A 23,026-nucleotide genomic window follows, 5' to 3' on the forward strand; every position below is an offset into this window, starting at 1 on the left:
TATGTAAAGAAATATAGATCCAGAGGTATATCATTTATTTGCTGTTGTCTTATCTCCCCCTTTTCCCTTACCTTTAAATCATTTCTTCCTCAGGGTGTTGCCTTTATTCTCTTAACCAAGACAAGAACCTTACCCGGGAAGAGTCGGCAGTGTAAATTCCAAGTAAGGTTGTTCCATATTGTGAGGAGTCTGCGCATTTCTTGGAGAGCAGTGTTTGAGTGAATGAGCCTGCGCAGTTGACTATTGTATTTTCAGAGTTTCACACGCAACTAGAGAGGAAGACCGAAAGGTTAAAATAGCGCTTGGAGTCATTGCGAAGAGAAACAATAAGACTGTGAGAAATAATAGTTTGATTCTGGGTAGAACAATTAGAGTTTTGGAAGCCATGGTTAGTTGAAATCATTAGTCAAGACTATGCTTACCTTAGTGATAGTTGTGAAAGGATTGTGAGCGATACACGAGGTACATTAGTTTGAGCATTGGTTAGTTCCAGTAAAGACATAAGGCTACTTGAGCGTTGAGTCACAGTGTGCATAGTTGAAAAGGTTTCAAAACAGAAAAATACTTACTACATTATAATAGGCTAAGACATACCGAAAAAATACTTACCTAAGAAGATTTATTCACCACAGTATAAAGTTGGGAAGAAATCATCTCCTAGAAGAAAGCAAGACAAGGAGTATTAGAAATAATAAAAAAGAAGACTATAGGTAAGGAAAATTATAACATTTAGTATATAAGAAGTTACAAGAGTAATAAAGAATATTAATAGTACTATTCTATGTTTCAGAAAAAAATAAGAAGAATGAGCAGAATAGTTTTCGAATCTTACAAAAACAGAAGAGAGGCAAAGGCCAAGAACATACAGGTATGTAAATTAAGTATAGTATACGTATAGTACAAGTTGTAGTTAAGTTAAGGAGTGCAAAGATCACATGTTGTCAAGAAGTTACCACAACCATAAGTGTTCGGGAAGAAAGAAGACCTGGTGAAGACTTGGCAGTCTCTTCTCTGTCCCCTACCCCTTTCCCCCCTGAGGGTTGTTAGTCGTACCAGGTTAATATACTGGAGGTGGCGAAGCCTTAGAGAGGTGTTGGGACCTACATCGCTCTGTCTCTATGCAAGTGGGCTGAAAAGGCATCCTGACAGCGTTAGGGTCCTCCCGTTTGTGAGTTGGGGTCCATTTTGTACATCATGTATTTTTATCTGAAGTGTTTTAGTGCGCCAAATTGTATTTTGTACAAGGGGGGTTAAAATTGGAACTGTTTATAGGGAGTCACATATATAATTTCCTTTTTACGTACAAAGGAAATAACATAAGTTGTATTTTATTATATTAAAGTTATTATGTGGAATTCCTTTCTTGGTGGTATATATGTATAATTAAATGATCTTGTGTAGATGTGATTGAGTAGAGTGTATTGAATGGTGGCTATACCTATTTGGTGATACTTTTGATTCCAAGAGGAAATTTTATTTTCTACTCTTCAATAAAGACCAGATCTCCAGAGGACAGCGGACCTGTCCAGAAAACCTGTAACTTCAAGGATTCCGGATCTATGCGGATCTGCAACCCCTGCTCACTCTGCAACCGACGCCCGCTCGAGTTCGAGTGTCTCACCTGTCCTGTGAAGTCTCCCCAGCAATCCTGACCTTTTCTCCATCAGAGGCTGACCTCTCCTGGACCCCAAAAAAGTCTCCTGCAGCCTCTACACAAAGGGACCCCCTGACCGCGACCGGCTCCAACCACAAAAACCTGACAGCAACCTGACACCAAAAGGCACCCCTGCATCCTCAACCCTCCGGCCTTAGGGAGCTCAATCGATGGTGCCTCGACCTCCCTTAGTCCTCCAACGTACCTGCCCAGCCGGTGGTCACCTTCAGCCAGCCTCCTGGTCCGAGCCTGTGGCCTCCTTGTGCAACAGAGATACTCCATTGAAACACATTGGTGCCGATCACGATCCGGTAAAAAAATTCCCCGTACGACTCGTATCCGGTCTTTTTACCGTACGAATCGTACAAGTGCCGTACAAACTGGCAATCACGATTCGCATGGTAAAAAGTCCGTACGAATCGCATTGGGAAGTATTCCCCACACGTCCTCGGGTCGGGAAATGTGTCCGACACGTCCTCGGACGAGTCACCGTACAAATGTGAAAAGTGAAGTCCGACCGAGGAATTACGATCCGTCCCGTGCGTCCGATGATACAACCGTATGGAAAATGCATCGTACGGACCGAACTCCCATAGCAACCATGGAGACATGTGCCCGCATACGTGCCGTACCCCCCCCAGCCCCCGTGAGTACGCGCCGAACCCCCCGTGTATGTACACCCCTGTACGCGCCAAACCCCCCCGTGTATGTACGGTGCGTACCCCCCCCGTGTATGTACGGTGCGTACCCCCCGTGTATGGATGGAGCGTACCCCCCCGTGTATGTACGGTGCGTACCCCCCGTGTATGTACGGTGCGTACCCCCCCGTGTATGTACGGTGCATACCCCCCGTGTATGGATGGAGTGTACCCCCCGTGTATGTACGGTGCGTACCCCCCCGTGTATGTACGGTGCGTACCCCCCGTGTATGGATGGAGCGTACCCCCCGTGTATGTACGGTGCGTACCCCCCATGTATGTACGGTGCGTACCCCCCCGTGTATGGATGGAGCGTACCCCCCCGTGTATGTATGGTGCGTACCCCCAGCGCGTACATACACGGGGGGGTACGCACCGTACATACACGGGGGGTTCGGCGCGTACAGGGGTGTACATACGCGGGGGGTTCGGCGCGTACTCACGGGGGCTGGGGGGGGTACGGCGCGTACTCACGGGGGCTGGGGGGGGTACGGCGCGTACTCACAGGGGCTGGGGGGGGTACGGCGCGTACTCACGGGGGCTGGGGGGGGGTTCGGCGCGTACCAGGCCCCCAATTCCACTCGCATTGCGGCGTACTTCGCTTTTCCGGCACTTTTTGGGTGCCGTAAAAATATTGCCGTCCGGACCGCTGTCGGTTCGAATCGTAATTCCTGGTTCTAGAAGCGCTGCCTGAGAGCGTCCCGACGTCACGTCGGCGCATTCCCCGGATCCCATTTGTATGTATCTTTTCGTCGGTGGGTGTTTTGTACGACTCGTACGGAAATGCTGTTTCCGTGCGAATCGTACTTGCATGTTTGTAAAGTTTTACGACCGGGTACGAGTCGGACGGAAAAAAGCCTCCGTCCGACGGTTCGTACCCGGTTTTTGCCGTATCGTAATCGGCACCATTGTGTGCCCGATACTAATTTTGCACCCTGCACCCAGCCGCCCCTGTGCAGCTAGTGGTGTAGCTTTGGTGCTGCCTTGTGGCCCCCAGTGCTGATATTAACCCCTGGGGTCTGTGCCTCTAAACCGCGGGTACTTACCTGCAAACCGTGCCTCTTCGAGGTGCCCCAGTCTCCATTGATTTACATTGGGCCCAGTGACCTCTGCACCTGGCTGCCCTAGTGCCGCTGGTGGTGCAGTATCTACCTGGAACTGAACCTTGCCCAGTGTTGGTCCCAACTCACGAAGACAGGGATTGTAAGTCGAGTACTTACCTGCTAATGCATAACACTGTTATCTGCCCTACGCCCTACATTTAATCTATTGCATATCTATCTTTCACATTGCTAAGTGCTACTGTTTCTGATTGACAAAAACAAAAGTATTCCTAAGACTGTAAAGCATTTCTCCCGCCATGCAAAACAAATTCTTACTGCAATTTTAAAAGTGTTACTACTTTGAAAACTGTTACCTACCTGCAACTGAGGAATTTTTTGGTTCTAGAAATAAAATAACCAAACAGTAACTTTTTATACAAAACAATTGGTCTGGATTCAATCTTTGAGTGTGTGCAATAACTTCTTGCCTGAGTGTGTACAATAAATGCTTATCACTACCCTCTGGTAAAGCCTTATTGCTCGACCACACTACCAAAAAAAGAGCTTTTAGTATTATCTACTTTAGCCTCTGTAAACCTCAGGCGATTCACTGGGCTCTGTGCACACTATACCTTAATTTGGTATAGTGTATACCAAGCCCGCTTCCTACACTTAGACCTCTAGTTTGGAACACCTGCTCCACTCAGATAAGAGCTACCCAGAGATTTACCGAACTTCGGTTAGCACTGAAAGGTCACTTGACTGTACTCTGAAGTTCCGTCGCTCGACCTTCGCAACTCTCAACCCACCTCCAGGTCTGGCCACAGTGACTATAAACCTGTCAGTTTATAAAGATGTTTTTCCTTCTTGGTTTCAGTGTTTAAAAGGTGTCAGCCCAGTATGGTTATGGTACGCCTCTTCTGGAGTTCACAGGCCTAAGGGTTCATTCCTGGTATAAAGAACGGGTGACAGAGGGCGCCCCAGCTCAGTGCCCCAGGCGTTCTGAATGGCGTCGGAGTTGAGCCCATTTACGTAAACTCAGGCCATAGGCTGTGTGTCCAGCAGCTTCATACGTGATCTCAAACTCCCTGACATACCAAGGTGCCTAAATGTCTCAATCATAAAAGGCTATTCCAGAAAGTCAAACACCTTATCGGCATCACCAGCCTTCATGTGTGTGTTTTCCGGATGCAGCACTGCGTATACCCTCCGTAGACGAAACGCTGTGGATTTGTGTGGGACAAATCCCGCATGTACCGGGGAGACTATTTTCTCTAGGAGGAAGGATAGCCGAGTTGGATCACCTCAGGCAGGAATTTACAATCACAGTGAAGCAGTGACAGAGGGCGATAAGAGGTGCACTTAGCAGGGTCTTTTCCATGCTTGGGGGGCGCTGATATGATTGCGTCACTTAGACAGTAACAGATACACAGAGCTCTAGTCAAGGCTCTAATCACACAGTAATAGATACAACAAGGTCTAGTGAAGGCTTTACTCACAGAGTAATAGGTTTACTATACTCTATCCATGGAGAAATGGATACATAGAGCTCTACTCAAGTTTCTGCCCCCAGAGTAAAGGATACACAGAGCTCTAGTTAAGGCGCTACTCACAGAGTAATGAATACACAGAGCTAAACTCAAGGCTCTACTCACCGAGTAACGGATGCACAGAGCTCTATTCAAGGCTTTACTCACCGAGTAATGGATGCACAGAGCTCTAGTCAAGGCTTTACTCACCGAGTAACGGATGCACAGAGCTCTAGTCAAGGCTTTACTCACCGAGTAACGGATGCACAGAGCTCTAGTCAAGGCTTTATTCACCGAGTAACGGATGCACAGAGCTCTAGTCAAGGCTTTACTCACCTAGTAACGGATGCACAGAGCTCTAGTCAAGGCTTTACTCACCGAGTAACGGATGCACAGAGCTCTAGTCAAGGCTTTACTCACAGAGCAACGGATGCACAGAGCTCTAGTCAAGGCTTTACTCACCGAGTAACGGATGCACAGAGCTCTAGCCAAGGCTTTACTCACCGAGTAATGGATGCACAGAGCTCTAGTCAAGGCTTTACTCACTGAGTAACGGATGCACAGAGCTCTAGTCAAGGCTTTACTCACCGAGTAACGGATGCACAGAGCTCTAGCCAAGGCTTTACTCACCGAGTAACGGATGCACAGAGCTCTAGTCAAGGCTTTACTCACCGAGTAACGGATGCACCGAGCTCTAGTCAAGGCTTTACTCACCGAGTAACGGATGCACAGAGCTCTAGTCAAGGCTTTACTCACCGAGTAACGGATGCACAGAGCTCTAGTCAAGGCTTTACTCAGCGAGTAACGGATGCACAGAGCTCTAGTCAAGGCTTTACTCACCGAGTAATGGATGCGCAGAGCTCTAGTCAAGGCTCTACTCACCGAGTAACGGATGCACAGAGCTCTAGTCAAGGCTATACTCACAGAGTAATAGATACACAGAGCTCTAGCCAAGGCTATACTCACAGAGTAATAGATACAACAAGGTCTAGTGAAGGCTTTACTCACAGAGTAATAGGTTTACTATACTCTATCCATGGAGAAATGGATACATAGAGCTCTACTCAAGTTTCTGTCCCCAGAGTAACATATACACATAGCTCTAGTCAAGGCGCTACTCACAGAGTAATGAATACACAGAGCTAAACTCAAGGCTCTACTCACAGAGTAATGGATACACAGAGTTGTACTGATTGCTCTACTCAAAGCGTAATGGTTAAACAGAGCTCAGGTCAAGGCTCTACCCACAGATTAATGAATATACTATACTTTATCCATGGAGAAAAGGATACATAGAGCTCTACTCAAGTTTCTACCAGCAGAGTAACAGATACGGAGCTCTAGTCAAGGCTCTACTCACAGAGTAACGGATACACAAATCTCTAGTCAAGGCTCTGCTCATAGAGTGATGGATATACTATGGTCTATCAATGGAGAAAAGGATACATAGAGCTCTACTCAAGTTTCTACCTGCAGAGTAACGGATACACAGAGCTCTAGTCAAGGCTCTACTCACAGAATGGATACACAGAGCTCTAGTCAAGGCTTTACTCACCGAGTAACGGATGCACAGAGCTCTAGTCAAGGCTTTACTCACAGAGCAACGGATGCACAGAGCTCTAGTCAAGGCTTTACTCACCGAGTAACGGATGCACAGAGCTCTAGCCAAGGCTTTACTCACCGAGTAATGGATGCACAGAGCTCTAGTCAAGGCTTTACTCACCGAGTAACGGATGCACAGAGCTCTAGTCAAGGCTTTACTCACCGAGTAACGGATGCACAGAGCTCTAGCCAAGGCTTTACTCACCGAGTAACGGATGCACAGAGCTCTAGTCAGGGCTTTACTCACCGAGTAACGGATGCACAGACTTCTAGTCAAGGCTTTACTCACCGAGTAACGGATGCACAGAGCTCTAGTCAAGGCTTTACTCACCGAGTAACGGATGCACAGAGCTCTAGTCAAGGCTTTACTCACAGAGTAACGGATGCACAGAGCTCTAGTCAAGGCTTTACTCACAGAGTAACGGATGCACAGAGCTCTAGTCAAGGCTTTACTCACCGAGTAACGGATGCACAGAGCTCTAGTCAAGGCTTTACTCACAGAGTAATGGATGCGCAGAGCTCTAGTCAAGGCTCTACTCACCGAGTAACGGATGCACAGAGCTCTAGTCAAGGCTATACTCACAGAGTAATAGATACACAGAGCTCTAGCCAAGGCTATACTCACAGAGTAATAGATACAACAAGGTCTAGTGAAGGCTTTACTCACAGAGTAATAGGTTTACTATACTCTATCCATGGAGAAATGGATACATAGAGCTCTACTCAAGTTTCTGTCCCCAGAGTAACATATACACATAGCTCTAGTCAAGGCGCTACTCACAGAGTAATGAATACACAGAGCTAAACTCAAGGCTCTACTCACATAGTGATGGATACACAGAGTTGTACTGATTGCTCTACTCAAAGCGTAATGGTTAAACAGAGCTCAGGTCAAGGCTCTACCCACAGATTAATGAATATACTATACTTTATCCATGGAGAAAAGGATACATAGAGCTCTACTCAAGTTTCTACCTGCAGAGTAACAGATACGGAGCTCTAGTCAAGGCTCTACTCACAGAGTAACGGATACACAAATCTCTAGTCAAGGCTCTGCTCATAGAGTGATGGATATACTATGGTCTATCGATGGAGAAAAGGATACATAGAGCTCTACTCAAGTTTCTACCTGCAGAGTAACGGATACACAGAGCTCTAGTCAAGGCTCTACTCACAGAATGGATACACAGAGCTCTAGTCAAGGCTCTACTCACAGGGTAATGGATACACAGAGCTCTAGTCAAGGATCTACTCACAGAATGGACATGATTCAGTAACGAGCGCATTACGTAAACACGCTCCGTTACGGCTCTCACGCTTTACAAACGCGTCCTGCTACTTATGGGCTTCGTAACAAGCGCATTACGTGAACACGCTCCGTTACGGCTCCCACGCTTTAGAGACGCGTCCTGCTACTTATGTGCTTCCGTAACGAGCGCATTACGTAAACACGCTCCCTTACGGCTCTCACGCTTTAGAGACGCGTCCTGCTACTTATGTGCTTCCGTAACGAGCGCATTACGTAAACACGCTCTGTTACGGCTCTCACGCTTTAGAGACGCGTTCTGCTACTTATGGGCTTCCGTAACGATCGCATTACGTAAACACGCACCGTTACGGCTCTCACGCTTTAGAGACGCACCCTGCTACTTATGTGCTTCCACAACGAGCGCATTACATAACCACGCTCCGTTAAGGCTCCCACGCTTTAGAGACGCGTCCTGCTACTTATGTGGTGTTTCTCACGGCGGCTGCTTCAACTTTTCAGAATGGTAGCTGGAAACTAAGTTGCATTGGGTAAGCCACTATACAAATGAGTTATTCTATACTTGCAGTGGGCTGTTAACATATTTTCACAGCCGATTGCCGTTATGTTACAGATCTCGACTGATGTTGTTACCATTTAGAAGCCTGACATTTTGGCTTCTGACTCGTTTATCATGACGATTTTTCCACTTGACAGGCTTTACTTTTACGTAAGTTTTTAAATTCAAATTCAATTGACATTATTGGTTACTTGCAGCTAGTTTTGGTTTTATTTGTTGGATTACGGCAATATTTCTTAACTATTGTCAATATTGATTATTATGCAGTACGTATTAGGGCTACTTAACTGTCTTCTAGTTCTTGGCACAGGTTGCTCACTGTCGGTTTACGTTTCCTTTTTCTTGGACTCCAGCTAGCTTCTGAGGCTTTGTAAGTACAACCACTTTTAGTACTGGGCCAGATATATTGTTTGATTTACTTTGTGGTTATCGTTCTTAAAACTTGAGGATCCCCTATTATTGTGTTATTAAATGTTGAAACGTAGCAACTACTGGTTTTTAGAGGGACATATAGAAGACACATTTTTTACTGCTTATATGTGTCTTCCTTTAGTGACTACTTGGGTATATTGCTACAATCAGATTTATATCGAAATTGCTACACACCGTTGATCGCTGGCATTGGAGAAGACTTGATTGTTGTTAGACTTGGGGGTCTCTAGTTGGCACAAGTATGCACTTGTGACAAATAGGGACCCTCTCCTCTAGTCAGGGTAAGGGGGTACACTCCTAAAATAACCCCTGCTCACCCCCTTGGTAGCTTGGCACAAGCAGACAGGCTTATCTCAGAAGCAGTGTGTAAAGCATTCGTGAACACATACAGTAATCATGTGACAACACTACAAATGGACACCACACAGGTTGTATATCAAAAAGAAGTATTCTTTATACAGATTTACCACAAGACCATTAAACGACAAAAACACACAATACTGTTACTTTAGATGGTAGGATTTTGCTTAGTTCTCTTAAGTTCTTAAATGCAACACTTTAAGACAATGTACCTTTTAGATGCGACACGCAGGACAACGAAAGTGTTGCAACGATGTTGATGTGTTGAAGTTTTTGGTGCAAAGAAATAAAGACGTGAAGATCTTCCAGATGCGGCACTCTTCTCCGGTGTGCGAGAAGTCTCGACTCGATGCTTCAGCTGCAGCGGCGACACACTTTACGTGATGCGGCGACAGGGGCCTTGGCAGTGACACTCTTCTCCGACATTGCGAGACGCTTCCGCTCGATGCGATGTTGCAGCGGCGACACCCCTTTACGCGACGACAGCAGCTGCGATGGCGACACGCCTCTTCCTCGATGCGAGACTTTTCTCATGATGCGGTGCAATTCGGCAGCTGCGATGGCTGGGATGGCGACACGCCTCTTTGGCGTTGCAAGACAGTTCCTGGATGATGCGAGACGCATCCGCTCGATGCGGTGCTGCAGCGGCGACACACTTTACGAGATGCGACGACAACAGCTTCGACTGCGGCATGCTTCTCCTTCTTGAGTCGCGCTTCCAGTTCCTTGCGACACGCAGTCCCTCAGAAGGCCCAACAACAGCAGCAGGCACTTCCAAAGAACTCTGGGGAGCTGGGGGGTGAAGTCTGTTGTTCCTGAGACTTCAGCAGGAGGCAAGCTCTTTTCCAAGCCCTTGGAGATCCTTCACAAGTTGAGCAAAAGTACACACAGAGTTCCTTTCTCCTCTCTTTGGCAGTAAGGCAACCACTGCAGGCCAATCCCCCAGCTTCAGGGATAGTTTCCTCCTCAGCTTCTTCTGGTTCCTCCCTCAGAAGAGGTTCTTCTTGTTTTCCCAAAGTGATCTAACTTCTTGGGATCAGGGTCCCATTACTTATACCCCAAAATCATTTGTCCTCTGAGGGCAGAGGGGCCTTTGCCCAATCCAAAACAAGTTCCTAAGTACTCTGTTTACCAGACTTCTCCATTCCTTTCACAGTGCAGGGCAGAAACATTCTACGCCCCACAGGAGGTGGAGCCAGGATTGTGGAAGGCAAGTACAGCACTGGAGCACTTTGTTGACAGGATTCCTTCTCTTCATTCAGTGTGCAGGGCAGAGACATCAGCCGCTCCCCAGGAGGAGCATTGTGGAGGGAAGGCACAGCCCTATTCAGGTCCCAGGTGCAACTCCTCCCACCCATCTAGATTCAGATCTCTCTATTCACCACTGGGGCACCTCACCCTGTCTCCTGGAATTCCCCAGCCCTGTCATTCACAGAAACCAGACAAAGGAATACACAGCCCAGCAGAGGCGGGTTTGAATGGTTAAACAAGAAAATGCCTACTTTCTAAAAGTAATGTAAGAAATGTAAGAATGCGCTCCTTCCCTAAAATGTTCATGGTAATAACAATAGAGCAGCCGTCTTATTGCGTGCGAACAGACTCTGTGAATTGTCCCCAGTTCCAGTTCAATACTGAAGTATGAAGAAGAGGCGCGTGACATTGCGCACCCATCTGTCCCACTGCGGAATTAAGGATTATTTCCTCTCGATCAGTCATACTTAATGGGTAATCTGATTGTATTCAAAAGTAAACCAATGATGTTACTCATGCTTCATTCCACAATTTATCCATGTTTCGTAATCACTCCAGAGGCAGCATAGTTCCACATTCATGTTTTATTTGACATTTTCAAATGCCTCCTGTCGTCCATCCAGACTTTCAACAGCGGCACGTGTATACAAAACATTCATAAAGAGGTGATTCATAGCGCTCCACCCAATGCATTTCGAGCCTAAGATCTTTATGATCATTTTTCAGGACCGCAAGGTAGACAGTTTTATGGTGCTCATTATACGCTTTGCCCCACATGCGTTCTAACCGCTTGCACAACCTTTTCGTTTCTTGAAGTGCCTCTGAAAACCAAGTTGCAGAGAGTTTGGTCCGCCTACTGGTATCTGTCTTCAGAGGGGTGAGGGTCTCTAAGGCCTGGTTAATCCACCCCTTGAGTTGCGCATTGGCAGAAGACGGACTGGCTGCAAGTGTAGGTGTGTTTAGGTATAAAACGGCTGAAAAAGACATAGGGGTAATGAAGGCCAATGTGCACGTGCTGCAGTTTTGAGGGGGTGCCGCTAGTTGGGAGGGATCGAGTGGTGGTCCGACCAAGCCACCATTAAGGAGTGCGAGTTGGTGAATATAGGGTCCTGTACATGTGTGGGTGCATCAACCAGCTGAGTGAGTTTGAGCAGGCCAAGCTCTTCCACCAAGTATTTAGCAGCAGGGCAATTCCCGTTATCAATTTGGATGCGGAGGTCTCCTAGTGCTGTAAAGTTGCCGTAGTGAACTGCGAAGTCAGGGATGACATCCATTAGGTTTTTTGCAAATGTGGCAGCTGGACCCGGGGGAGGGGGAGGATAGGGGGTAAATTAAAAACCCTGCTTATGTGAACTGGCTGCTCAGAGTTGGGCTAAAGAAGGCTGCCTCGGAGTTGGGAATGCTTATCGACTGCAGCTTGCATTGCAAACAGCATTTGAAAGTTATCGCCAGACCTCCCCTCAAAGGAGGGGGCGGCCAAGTCTTAGTGTGGCATAGTTAGATGGAACTGTGTCTAATACATCAGGGGCTGAGACTTCTGAAAGCCACGTTTCTGTTAGGAAGAGCGCGGTGGGTAGGTTTTTTAAAATTAGGTCTGCTATCCCAGCCTTGTGTTTGGTCAAGAGTAGACATTGCTTATTACCGCGGTGCGTGTGGGTTGACTCACCGCGAAGGCTCGGTAATTGCTGTTTGCCCAAGAGAAGTTCACAGCTACTGCATCCTTTAGGGCTTTGTGATACAATTATGGAGTGATAGTAGGCTTCCCTCGCGGAGTGCTTGAGCTCCATTAGGTCCCTTTGTGAGTAGGAAATCTGCTTAACAGCATGGGGCTTAATGACGTGGGACTGCATGGTGTGAGGGGCAGGGATCCTGCCCCTGGCGCCATCCAGCCACGGAGGGGCGCAGTCGGGCTTGCCTTTGGCGCAGCATGCTCACTGCACGCGTTTGCCGAGCGTCAGCACAGCTGACATCAATATATAGCCCACCTCTGTGAGAAAGTGCCATCTTTCTTGCATGGTATGGCCCCACTTTTTGCTGAATTGCTGATGTACATTAACTGAGTGTACCCTGGGCTCCTGCCAATCAGGTGCCCAGGGCCTGCGTTCCTTCGCTAAAACTGCATGACAGCCTGAACCCAATTGGCATCTCTGGCCACAGGTCAGCCCCTGGTATATGGTACCATAGGTACCCAGTGCACTGTGACCAGAGAAGGGCCCTAAGGGCTGCAGCACTTATTGTGCCACGCTTAGAGGCCCTGTACCCTGACACACACACACTGCCTTTGCAGGCTGAGTGTCTGGGTGCAGAACAAAACAGAGAGTCGACATGGCACACATCCCTGTGTGCCATGCCCACAAACACACTGCCCTGGAATACCTCAGTCACCCCTCTAGCTGGGTGCACTATACCAGTGGTGAGGGTACAGGTTCATGCGCCCTGTGCCCCTACAGTACCCAGGTCCATTCCTGGGCACTATAAGTGCAGTGCTGCCATTAAGAGTATATGGTGCTGGGAGGTCTTCAACACGAAACTATAAGCCTGTCGACCCTCGAACCTGCTCCTGCTAAACCCCGGCATCTCCAGTGGTCAGCAACCTCAAAAACCACGGAGGACCTGCCTGCCTTGTGACTCTAAAGAAACTGGGACTGCCACGAGTAGTGGTCCTACTCAACAACAAGCAACAACCTCTGGCACAATCCAGGAACCGCGAACCCTGCACTCTCTGCACCCGCCAACCCTGGCCTGTGCCTGAGTGGACAAACACCAAGAGGACGTCCCCCCGGCGACTGTGACCCAGAGTCCAGCACCCAAGGACCCACCTCGACGCTCCTGACGATGCTTGCAGCCTCAGAACCAGGGACCCCTCCAACCGTGACCAGCAGAAGGTAAGATTTCCCGACGCAAAAAGACACACCTGCACCCAGCGCCCTGAGGCCCCCCTGTCCCCAGCTCCTGGGTTCTTACCTAATCCACAGCTTCCCAACTTACCTCTCAAAGTGGTGGTCGCACCTGAAGAATCTTCGTCCCCAAGCTTGCAGCCTTTGTCCGTCTTGTAGCTTCTCCTTAGGAATCCATTGAGCGCCCGATGGCTCAAAAACACCCTCCCGCCCGAGTGCCCCTGGGAGTGCAACCTCCACCCTCATCTACTTCCCCACTTGCCCTGTGTGAGTGACCTGGAGCCCAGCTCCCACAGCCGCGTGGCCTGCTTGCCAGCAGCCACCAACCACGGGCCCCCTGCCCGCCATAGGCTAACATTGGGCCTAACTCTCTCTGCACCCGGCTGCTCCTGTGCCGCTGAGGGTGTAACATCTGTACCTACCTGACCCTGGGGGACCCCTGAGTCTACGCCCAGAACCTTAACTCTGCCAGTCGAGTACTTACCGAAAAGCCGATGACTCACTTTTCTTCCATAGGGTAACATTGACTGGTTTCACTTGGAAATTCTTCTAAGTGTCGAGTTTTGAAACTTTAAAATATTCCCTAAAAATCAGCCAAGCAACGAAAACAAATTAACTCACCTGCTATCAGGTGAGATCCCAGTGCTGGATCTTGGTGCCCAGCATTGACCCTGAAAATTAATTACAACCGCACTTACCGCTAACTTGATTTTCCTCCATAGGATAACATTGCCTGGTTTTTGCTAGAAATTCTTGTGTCGATTTTTGAAACTTTCAAATATTTGCTAACTGTTTACAGGAGATGCCCCAGTGCTGGATCCAGGATCCACCACTGAGTAAGAAAAAGTAACCATAACCCCACTTACCTGCTAAGTGAATTTCCTCCCATGGGATAACATTGGTGATTCTATGTGAAAAAGTTTGTCAACTTTTAAAATACAATAATATTCCTTAAAAATCACAACTGTAACCAAAACGTTTTTACTCAACTGTTTACAGGAGATGTCCCAGGACTGAATCTAGGATCTGTGGTAAGAAAAGTAATCCAAAAAGTAATCAACTGCATTTAACTAGAAATTCCCATTGAGCTCAATGTTATATTGTGTTTGAAATTGTGTTGCCTATTGCAACAACTGTACTATTGCATTCAAAAGTCTAGTGCCTATTGAAAAGTATTTAACTGATTCTGAGAAAGTATATTTTGATACCTATTGTTGGTTCTAAAATAAAACAACTATATATTTTTATATACAAACCATTGGCCTAGAGTTCAGTTCTTGAGTGTGTGAGACCATTTGCTGACTGAGTTTGTACAACAAATGCTTTACGCTGTCCTCTGATATTGCCTTACTGCTCGACCAAGCTACCACTTTAGAGAGTAAGGTTATAGCTAACTTTAGCCTCTGCCAAACCTCTGGGTATTGTGGACTCTGAGCACACTGTACCTATTTGGGAACAGTATAAACAGAGCCACTTTCTTAGAACCTCCAAGAGGGTGTGGCTTTGTCCGAACTCAGACTCGTAAATGCACAAAGAGTGCGAACCGGAGACCCAGCACTCCGTTTCCGAGGTAGAGATGAGTAAAAACACAGTATCAGTGCAAGAAAATAGTTAAAAACACAGCTAGTGCCAGAGAAATAAAAAACAAAGGAAACTACAGTACGTTAGGCACGTGGGTAGACCGACCTAAGTTGGCCGCCACCGAGAATGGGAGCCAGGCACCTTCCAGCGCTTAATGCGCAAACAAGGAAATTAACAGGTGAGGATTAAAAGTGCTCCGGTGGGCCGACCTTGTTGTGTGCTGATTTAGAGTCCGTATATAGGTTTCCCGATTTATGCCCTTATATAGGTACAATTCACATTGCCCTTATTTGGACATAGAAATCCGGCCCTTATTTAGACATTGTTCATACAAACCAAATACAGGCATGGCCACCTACATCCGTCCATCCACGTCACAACGAATTCTTGGAAAACCAGACCCTTAAGCCTTCAGGAATTTCCCTCAGCTTGAATATTGATTTCTCCAAGAACTCATTAAGTATGCATGAACATCTATTCCTTAGGGGTTCATTCATGATGTTGCTCTGCCCGACTTTTACGTCAATACTGGCATTCCTAGACACCTTCCAGGTATAAATATACCAGCACTTGCCCTGGCAAATTGCGGTTCCCGGAGGATTCGATCCAACCCAGACTACGGCAAGTTCGGAAGGAGATCGAGTTGCAGCCTGATGCACTGACCTGACGCTGCCATCCTCCTCGCAGAGAATCCAGCTCCAGTGCACTCTGACTTCCCTTGCGGGGGGTTAGACTATCGAGTCCAGGAAAGAGATTCCAACCTCCCTCATTCTAAGGTATGGAGCTGACTAGAGCTTAGAGAAACTTTTGGCAACTCTTGGCTAAACTAAAATATAGCTAGCTATACTTTAGAAACAGCACCTACTTCAAACCTCGTACTGCACTTAGGTTAGGTACACTGGGGCAGAACAATTTAGAAGCATCAGATGAGTATCACATTTTAGCTTATGTTATTAATGTATGTATTTTGATTAATATATGTCTTAGCTACAAAACATGCTATTGCAGTACTACTTAATCTTACTGCTAACCTCGTACATATTGTACTTCGCAGTCTGTCTTACGATTGTAGCAATTCATATATCTTGCATGAGAAATAAGGCTGTTCAATAAACCCTTTTATTGAAACGCCCGTCTCTATATTTCTGTACAACTCTGTAGAAACGAAGCATGCACGATTGACTGAGTGAAACTGTTATCTATTGTTTCCACGATTCTGAGACTGTTCCGATTCTAAAGGGAAACAAAGTTGTCATGTTTATGCGGTTGTCAGAGACTAATCCCTTCTTATATATTCGAGAAGTTTCTAGTGACCTCTGAGTTAGCTGTCACACACAAATAATTAAGTTTAATATACTCGATAGATACATACTGACCTTAGTCTTATGTCAAATCTACAGTGTATGGTATTCCAATGCGCCGAGCCTATCAGGAATATAGGAACTACACTACATGGCGCCCAACGGTTTGGTAAGGCACTAATTTAACGCTAGATACTGAAATAACTCAGTCGTGCTTTTCTCAGAGACCCTCTACTCATAAAACTCCATAAGACGTCTAGAGTGGGTGGTTATAATATCCGCCACAGCTGGGTAGGACAAAAATCCTATGTATTAGCTGTTTGGTTTTGTTCAACGTTGAAGGATTGTAAGACCTGGGGTCTCCAGGCCCTATGGGGCGGTAACGTGACACGAGCGGTCGGGCCACCAAAGGTCTGTGTGTAAAGCAACCATACAACACGCACCTCACATGCGACGAGGAACACACACAATAAGTGACGCCACACTGTAGAAGTTATGTAAATGCTCAAGTTTATCCAAGTAGATCACGTTAGGTGCAGTTCATGAGGTAGCAGTACATTTCATATGCTGATAATACAATAGCTAGCGATGTAAATATCAGTCAGGAGCTATAAAGTCTGTTCATACCATATATGCATTTCATGAGATAACAGTACTGCCTGGGGCACAACTACTAGCACGTAGCTGTACACGTGCTCTTCACCTTCCTGTCGCGTTGTGCGCGCTAACCGGTGACGACCTCAGAACGGGGCATCTAGCATGGAGAGCTACTCGCAACTAAGGACATTTAGCACTTCAAGGTAGAACAGGAGCAGCAGAGCGCTACTCGTAACTTCTGGCACCTAGCACTGCCGTAGGAAACATGAATCACAGAGCGCTACTCGGAATCAATAGCGCCTAACACTTCAATAGGGCATATAAATAACAGAGCGCTACTCGGAATCAATAGCACGTAACACTTCAATATGGCATATGCATCACAGAGCGCCACTCGTGCTCGGGTGCAGTCAGTGTCCAACACGGGGGGGTGTCCGCAGGGAGCACACGGGACTTGCGGAGCGAGTCTCTTGCTCCGGTGCAGTTCGTAGGCACCGCGCTTCAGGGCAGACACGGGGGGTACCAGGAAGGGATCCCTCGGTGGGGTCTATCCGTCGCGATGACAGGGGGAACTCCCACGGAGAGGGAACCCGGGCCCAGGGTGCGGTGTGGCTCCCAGCCAGCAGTGGGCGCACCGGGGGCGATCCCAGCCTTCGGGCTTACCTCGATCTCCGCGCTGGAAGGCGTCCGTTCCCGCGATGATGGGGGCACTCGTTCTCGGCCTCGCGCACTTCTCCTCACAGCTGCGACGGCAGCGACGGGGCCCTGGGCTTCTCCACGGGCCTCACGACACGGCAGGGTACTTCTTCCGGCCTCAGGGTCGCGGCGGTGAGTGCGCTGGCTTGCACAACACGGGGGGTGCTAAAGTTAAGGATGGGGTTCTGTGTTCAGCGGAGCCCGCTGCCGGGGGTCCCAGACCGGGGCAGGGAGCGCACGGGTCACAGCGCTAATACCTGGTTGATCCCTGGTGGTTCTCCAATCAGCTTCACATCAGAGCTCAGGGGTCAGTCTGGACACGCAGTCTCAGTGCTTTGGCTTGTAAGTTTAAAGTTCAGTCTGGACACGCAGTCTCAGTGCTTGGCTTGTAAGGTTAAAGTTCTTAGATGTCAGATAAGGTCTTGTTGGCGCAGATGTATCTGGCGCCCTTAAGGGGTTCTGTTAAAGGGGGGTAGGGATGGAGAAGGCGACTAGGTCCTTCCTAGTCAGGCTGGGCAGAGGTTCTCTGGGTCCTCCTACTGCTGGGCAAGATCAGTGGGTTTCACAGGGTCCCTCACTCACTTAAGAGGCAGCACCTAGATCCTGTCACTTTCAGAGGCATAAGTCCCTGGCTAGGCCCTACCGCCTACACTCCTGGTGGATTCTTCCAGCTCTGCTTCACCCCAATGGCCAACTCACCACAAAAAGTTCCCTCCCTCACTTAAGTAGCCCTAGGTCAGGTGACCTCTGGAAAAGGCGGCAAAAGAAAAACCACTCCTCCCTTCTAGAAGGTTCCAGCACATTCCAGGAGCTTCCCCACTCTACCTATGGGACAAAAAGGCGGGCTGGTGTCGCAACATTGTTGTGGGGTTCCAGCCAGCTCCTGGCAGCTAGGGTGCTACTATGAAAGACCACTCTGCAGTAGCAGGGGCCTGAGGCAGCCATCTTGGGAGAAGGGAGCACCTGCACCTTAACACTGATTGGCAATGAAAAGGCGCCCGGAGACCTAGTCCAACATAAAAATGAGGGTGGAAAAAATGAGGCACGATACAAAAATGGAAGGGGAGACCACCCTAGGGCTGACAGGTCCAAAAAGGATACAGTGTTCCAAAATATTGTGCACCTTATCTTTGTTTTCTTGAAACTTGCTCTACAACTTTCATTAAACAATGTCCGAGAACGGCGATCCTATTGTCAACAACGGTCAAGCTGCGGCTGACCTTACAGGTCTTAATGAAGACGAAGTGGGTGTTATACACATAACACCAAATTTAAGGAGAGCCATCACTCTAAAACTTATAAACCATGGCCTAACACCAAGAGGTGGTAGAGCAGTTTTTGTGATAGAGGCACATGAATCTCACCAGACAGAGGTATTCTATTCATGGATAGTATTCCCAGAATCAAATCCAGTAACAAATGTGTTTCACTTATACCAAGAAGATAAACCACCTGAGGAATATATTCCTTTCGAGGATATTGAAAGTCCACTCACATGCCAGGAGCATGATCTCTGGTTTAAAGGCGCCCTAAAACATTACAATCACATTACCAGGCTCGGTCCACTGGGAAGACCAGGAGCAACATGGCCGATTTTAGCCGGCTACACACCTCATCCTGACATTGAAGCAATGTCGGAAGAGGAATTACTTAATAGCATACAAGCGCTAATAGAAATATACAGTTAATCCACAACTGTCTGAAAGTCCTGATAAGGTCTTTACTAAAAACGCTTCTACCTCTTCTAAAAAGAAGTGGGAAAATAGCAAACAGAATTCCAAAGAGAAGCGTTCTCATTCCCGAGGCAGGTCTCCTCCACAGAAGGAGCCCTCTGAAAGGAGGTCCAACCTCAGGAATAGGGATAATTTGAGAAAACCTGACAGATATCAAGATAATGATACACGTCCCTCTCGTACCTTTTAGATATTGTCACAGACATCGAAAGAAGAGGACGGTCAGAAAACAAAGAAAACACGTGAAGTCCAAAGACGATCAACACGTTCAGAAAAATAAAGCAAAACCTCAATTCTCCAAGAAAAGGGTAGCAGGTCTGAAGATCAGACATGCCGAGACTACTGAGAACCCAACTCAGGAACGGAGAGTGGGCCCAGACCATGCTGGACAGTGCAGCAGAAGTTACAATAGCTCGCCAGAACCTGAAGGGACTTCTGGAGACAGTGGACTTGAATGAAGACATACAAGTGAGACTGTTGACACCAGGGTTAGTTCTCCACATAGGTTATAGGAAGTAACACTCCGGATGGAGGGAGACATACCAAGAAAAGTGAAAGCACTCTTTTGGGAGCATCTTTCAAAGGGTTATGATATACTTCTAGCAGAACAGGACTGGCAACCAGAATTTGCCAGGGAGTGCCCACATGGCAAGGCCATCATTATGCCTGCCTTCTCCAACCATATTCCAGTTCATTTAAGATATACATTAGCCAGGAAATGGGTAGTAGCCCAAGCCCCAGCACTGTATAAAAATCATGTAGGATGGGATGAGGACTCACCTCACCATAAAATCCAGTTAAAAAGTGAACCGACTGCACAAAGGCAGTACCCGGTTAAGCAAGAAGCTAAAAAACAGGTCAGGGAGATTTTAGATCAACTTGAATATCAGGGGGTAATTGAAACACGCACCTCATCAATGAACAATCCTTTGTTTCCTGTTTCCTAACCAGACAACACATATCGTCTAGTTTTGGATTACAGACACCTGAACTCTTGTTCTAAAACATTTGCAGTGCAAAATGCACACAGTACAGCATTAATGAATAACATTGTGTGTAAAAAATATAAAACCACATTGGATATTTCAAATGGTTTCTTTTGTCAAAACATAGCACCTGAAAGTAGGTATTTGACAGCTTTCTCAATAATGGGACCCAGCGTCACTTTTGTCGACTCTCACAAGGGTTCAAGGACAGCCCAGGACTATTCTCAGCAAGAGTAACAGAGTTACTACAAACTTATGATGACGAGGCATTGTCATATGTCGATGATATCTATCTGACAGACGATGACCTGGATAGGCACTTGAACAGGGTGAGCACCGTAATATTGGGCTTTGCCTCATAGGGTTACAAATTCATCTTTAAACAATCAGGAATTGCCCACCTCAACGTCCTTTTCCTAGGATATGAACTATCAAGTAAAGGCAAAAGCCTGGCAGCCAACATTTTAGAAAGGTGTGCGCTGCTCCAACCTCCGAAAATGCTGAAAAATGTACAGACGATTCTAGGTTTCCTGAATTTTTGGAAGAACATACATTCTAAACTACGCAGAAAGGATTAAACCTCTCTACGAATTAATAAAACCTGGTTTTAAAATCACACATTGGATGCGTGACCATACAGACATTCTGATTTCACTTCAAGCTGACATGATAGCAACAAAAGAGCGGTTCTCTCCTTTGTCAGGGTATTAACTTACACGGGACCTGTGACGGTTCCACTACAAACTTATCCTGCCACCTGCACGGTTCACCGGCAGCAGTGATTAATCCAATCTTTGATCAACTTTCGAATGGGAGTTACCTCATGTTAAATGATCAGAGCTGCTGTGGCATGTTGCCAGGTATCCCATATCTAGTTACGGTTACTTCCAGGGCCACTTGCTGTATGCAAGTCTTGTTTCCCCAAATAGACATAGTCAGGGCGTCGCCTTTATGGCCTTCACTGAATATCTCTTCTATACGAGTTGATACTCTAAGCAGAATGAAAGCCATTCTTTTACAAAAAACTGTGCCTTTGACCTCTGCCAAGGAAACCTGTGATCTCCAAGTCACAAGGACTTCTGCAGAGATACATACCCTTTTGTATACAAACTGCCCTGTGCATTTCTCAGAAATGTTAGGTCGTATCTTAAACTTGTCTGATACGAGCGGTATTGTGCATGTATTTAAGGACGTGTGTGCAGGACTGTTAGCACCTTTTAAGCAGTCCTTGGAATTTTTCCAAACTTCGTGCACTCCGTGTTTGGGGGACTGACGCTCCTTTAAGCACTCGTTGCAGGGATCCTGTTTTTATTCCTACTGCTACTGGAACTGATGCTGGACTTCTGATATCAGATTATAGTACCGGTACTGAAACATTTACAATGGGGTACGCGGCTGGTGTGACTGCTCTGTGAGACCCGCTGGCTGCCACAGAGCGACCAGGACAAGGAGTCCACATCCACGCCTCACATGGACCAATGCTCCTTCCAAGATACTGATTTCACTGAAAGAAAACCCAACTGATCTTACTCAGAACTATCACAGGCCTCCTGTCCACATAGAATGGACACATGGGGCAAGCAGGCTAGGAGGAGTGACAGAGGGTACACAGAGGGCCAGGCAGGGTAGGAGGAGTTAGAGAGGGTACAAAGAGAGCCAGGCAGGCTAGGAGGAGTGACAGAGGGTACACATGAGGTGAGGCAGGCTATGCGCAGTGACAGAGGGTACACAGAGGAACAGGCAGGATAGGAGGAGTGACAGAGGGTACACAGAGGGACAGGCAGGGCAGGAAGAGTGCCAGAGGGTACTTAGAGGACCAGGCAGGGTAGAAGGAGTGACAGAGGGTATCCATAAGGTCAGGCAGGCTAGGAGGAGTGACAGAGGGTACACAGAGGGCCAGGCAGGGTAGAAGGAGTGACAGAGGGTACCCATAAGGTCAGACAGGCTAGGAGGAGTGACAGAGGGACAGGCAGGCTACGAGCAGTGGCACAGGGTACACTGAGGGCCAGGCAGGCTAGGAGGAGTATCAAAGGGTACACAGAGGTCCAGGCAGGCTAGGGGAAGTGATAGAATGTACACAGAAAGCCAGGCAGGCTAGGAGGAGTGACACGGGGTACACAGAGGTCCACACAGGCTAGGAGAAGTGAAAGAGGTTACACAGAGGGCCAGGCTGGCTAGGTGGAGTGACAGAGGATACACATAGGGCAGGCAGGCCAGCAGCAGAGACAGACCTAGAAGGGCAGGCGGGCCAGCACCAGACACGGACATACAAGGGCAGGCGGGCCAGCAGCAGAGACAGACATACAAGAGCAGGTGTGCCACCTTTAGAGACAGACATACAAGGGCAGGCATGCCAGCTTTAGAGTCAGACGTACAAGGGCAGGCGGGCAAGCTTTAATGACAGACGTACAAGGGCAGGCGGGCCAGCTTTAGAGACAGACATACAGGGACAGGCGGGCCAGCAGGAGAGACAGACATACAGGGGCAGGCAGGCCAGCAGCAGAGGCAGACACAGAAGGGCAGGCGTGCCAGCAGCAGAGACAGACGTACAAGGGCAGACGGGCCAGCAGCAGAGACAGACATACAAGGGCAGATGGGCCAGCAGCAGAGACAGACATACAAGGGCAGGCGGGCCAGCAGCAGAGACAGACATACAGGGGCAGGCAGGCCAGCAGCAGAGACAGACACAGAAGGGCAGGTGTGCCAGACAGCAACAGAGATGGACGTACAAGGGCAGACGGGCCAGCAAAAGAGACAGACATACAGGGGCAGGCGGGCCAGCAGCACAGACAGACATACAAGGGCAGGCGAGCCAGCAGCAGAGACAGACATCCAAGGGC

General features: G+C 47.8%; 1 protein-coding gene across 1 annotated transcript in view; it reads right to left on the reverse strand.

The window, feature by feature from the left end:
* LOC146839227 (uncharacterized) overlaps nt 1-23,026 on the reverse strand; it is a 298,742-nt gene that overhangs the window by 127,478 nt on the left and 148,238 nt on the right. Inside the window, exon 2 of the mRNA XM_085603236.1 lies at nt 610-657. The gene's annotated coding sequence lies outside the window, so the exon portion shown is untranslated. The remainder of the gene's footprint in view (nt 1-609; nt 658-23,026) is intronic.

Source organism: Triturus cristatus, chromosome 4_2, assembly GCF_964204655.1.
Source record: "Triturus cristatus chromosome 4_2, aTriCri1.1, whole genome shotgun sequence".
Classification (NCBI taxonomy): domain Eukaryota; kingdom Metazoa; phylum Chordata; class Amphibia; order Caudata; family Salamandridae; genus Triturus; species Triturus cristatus.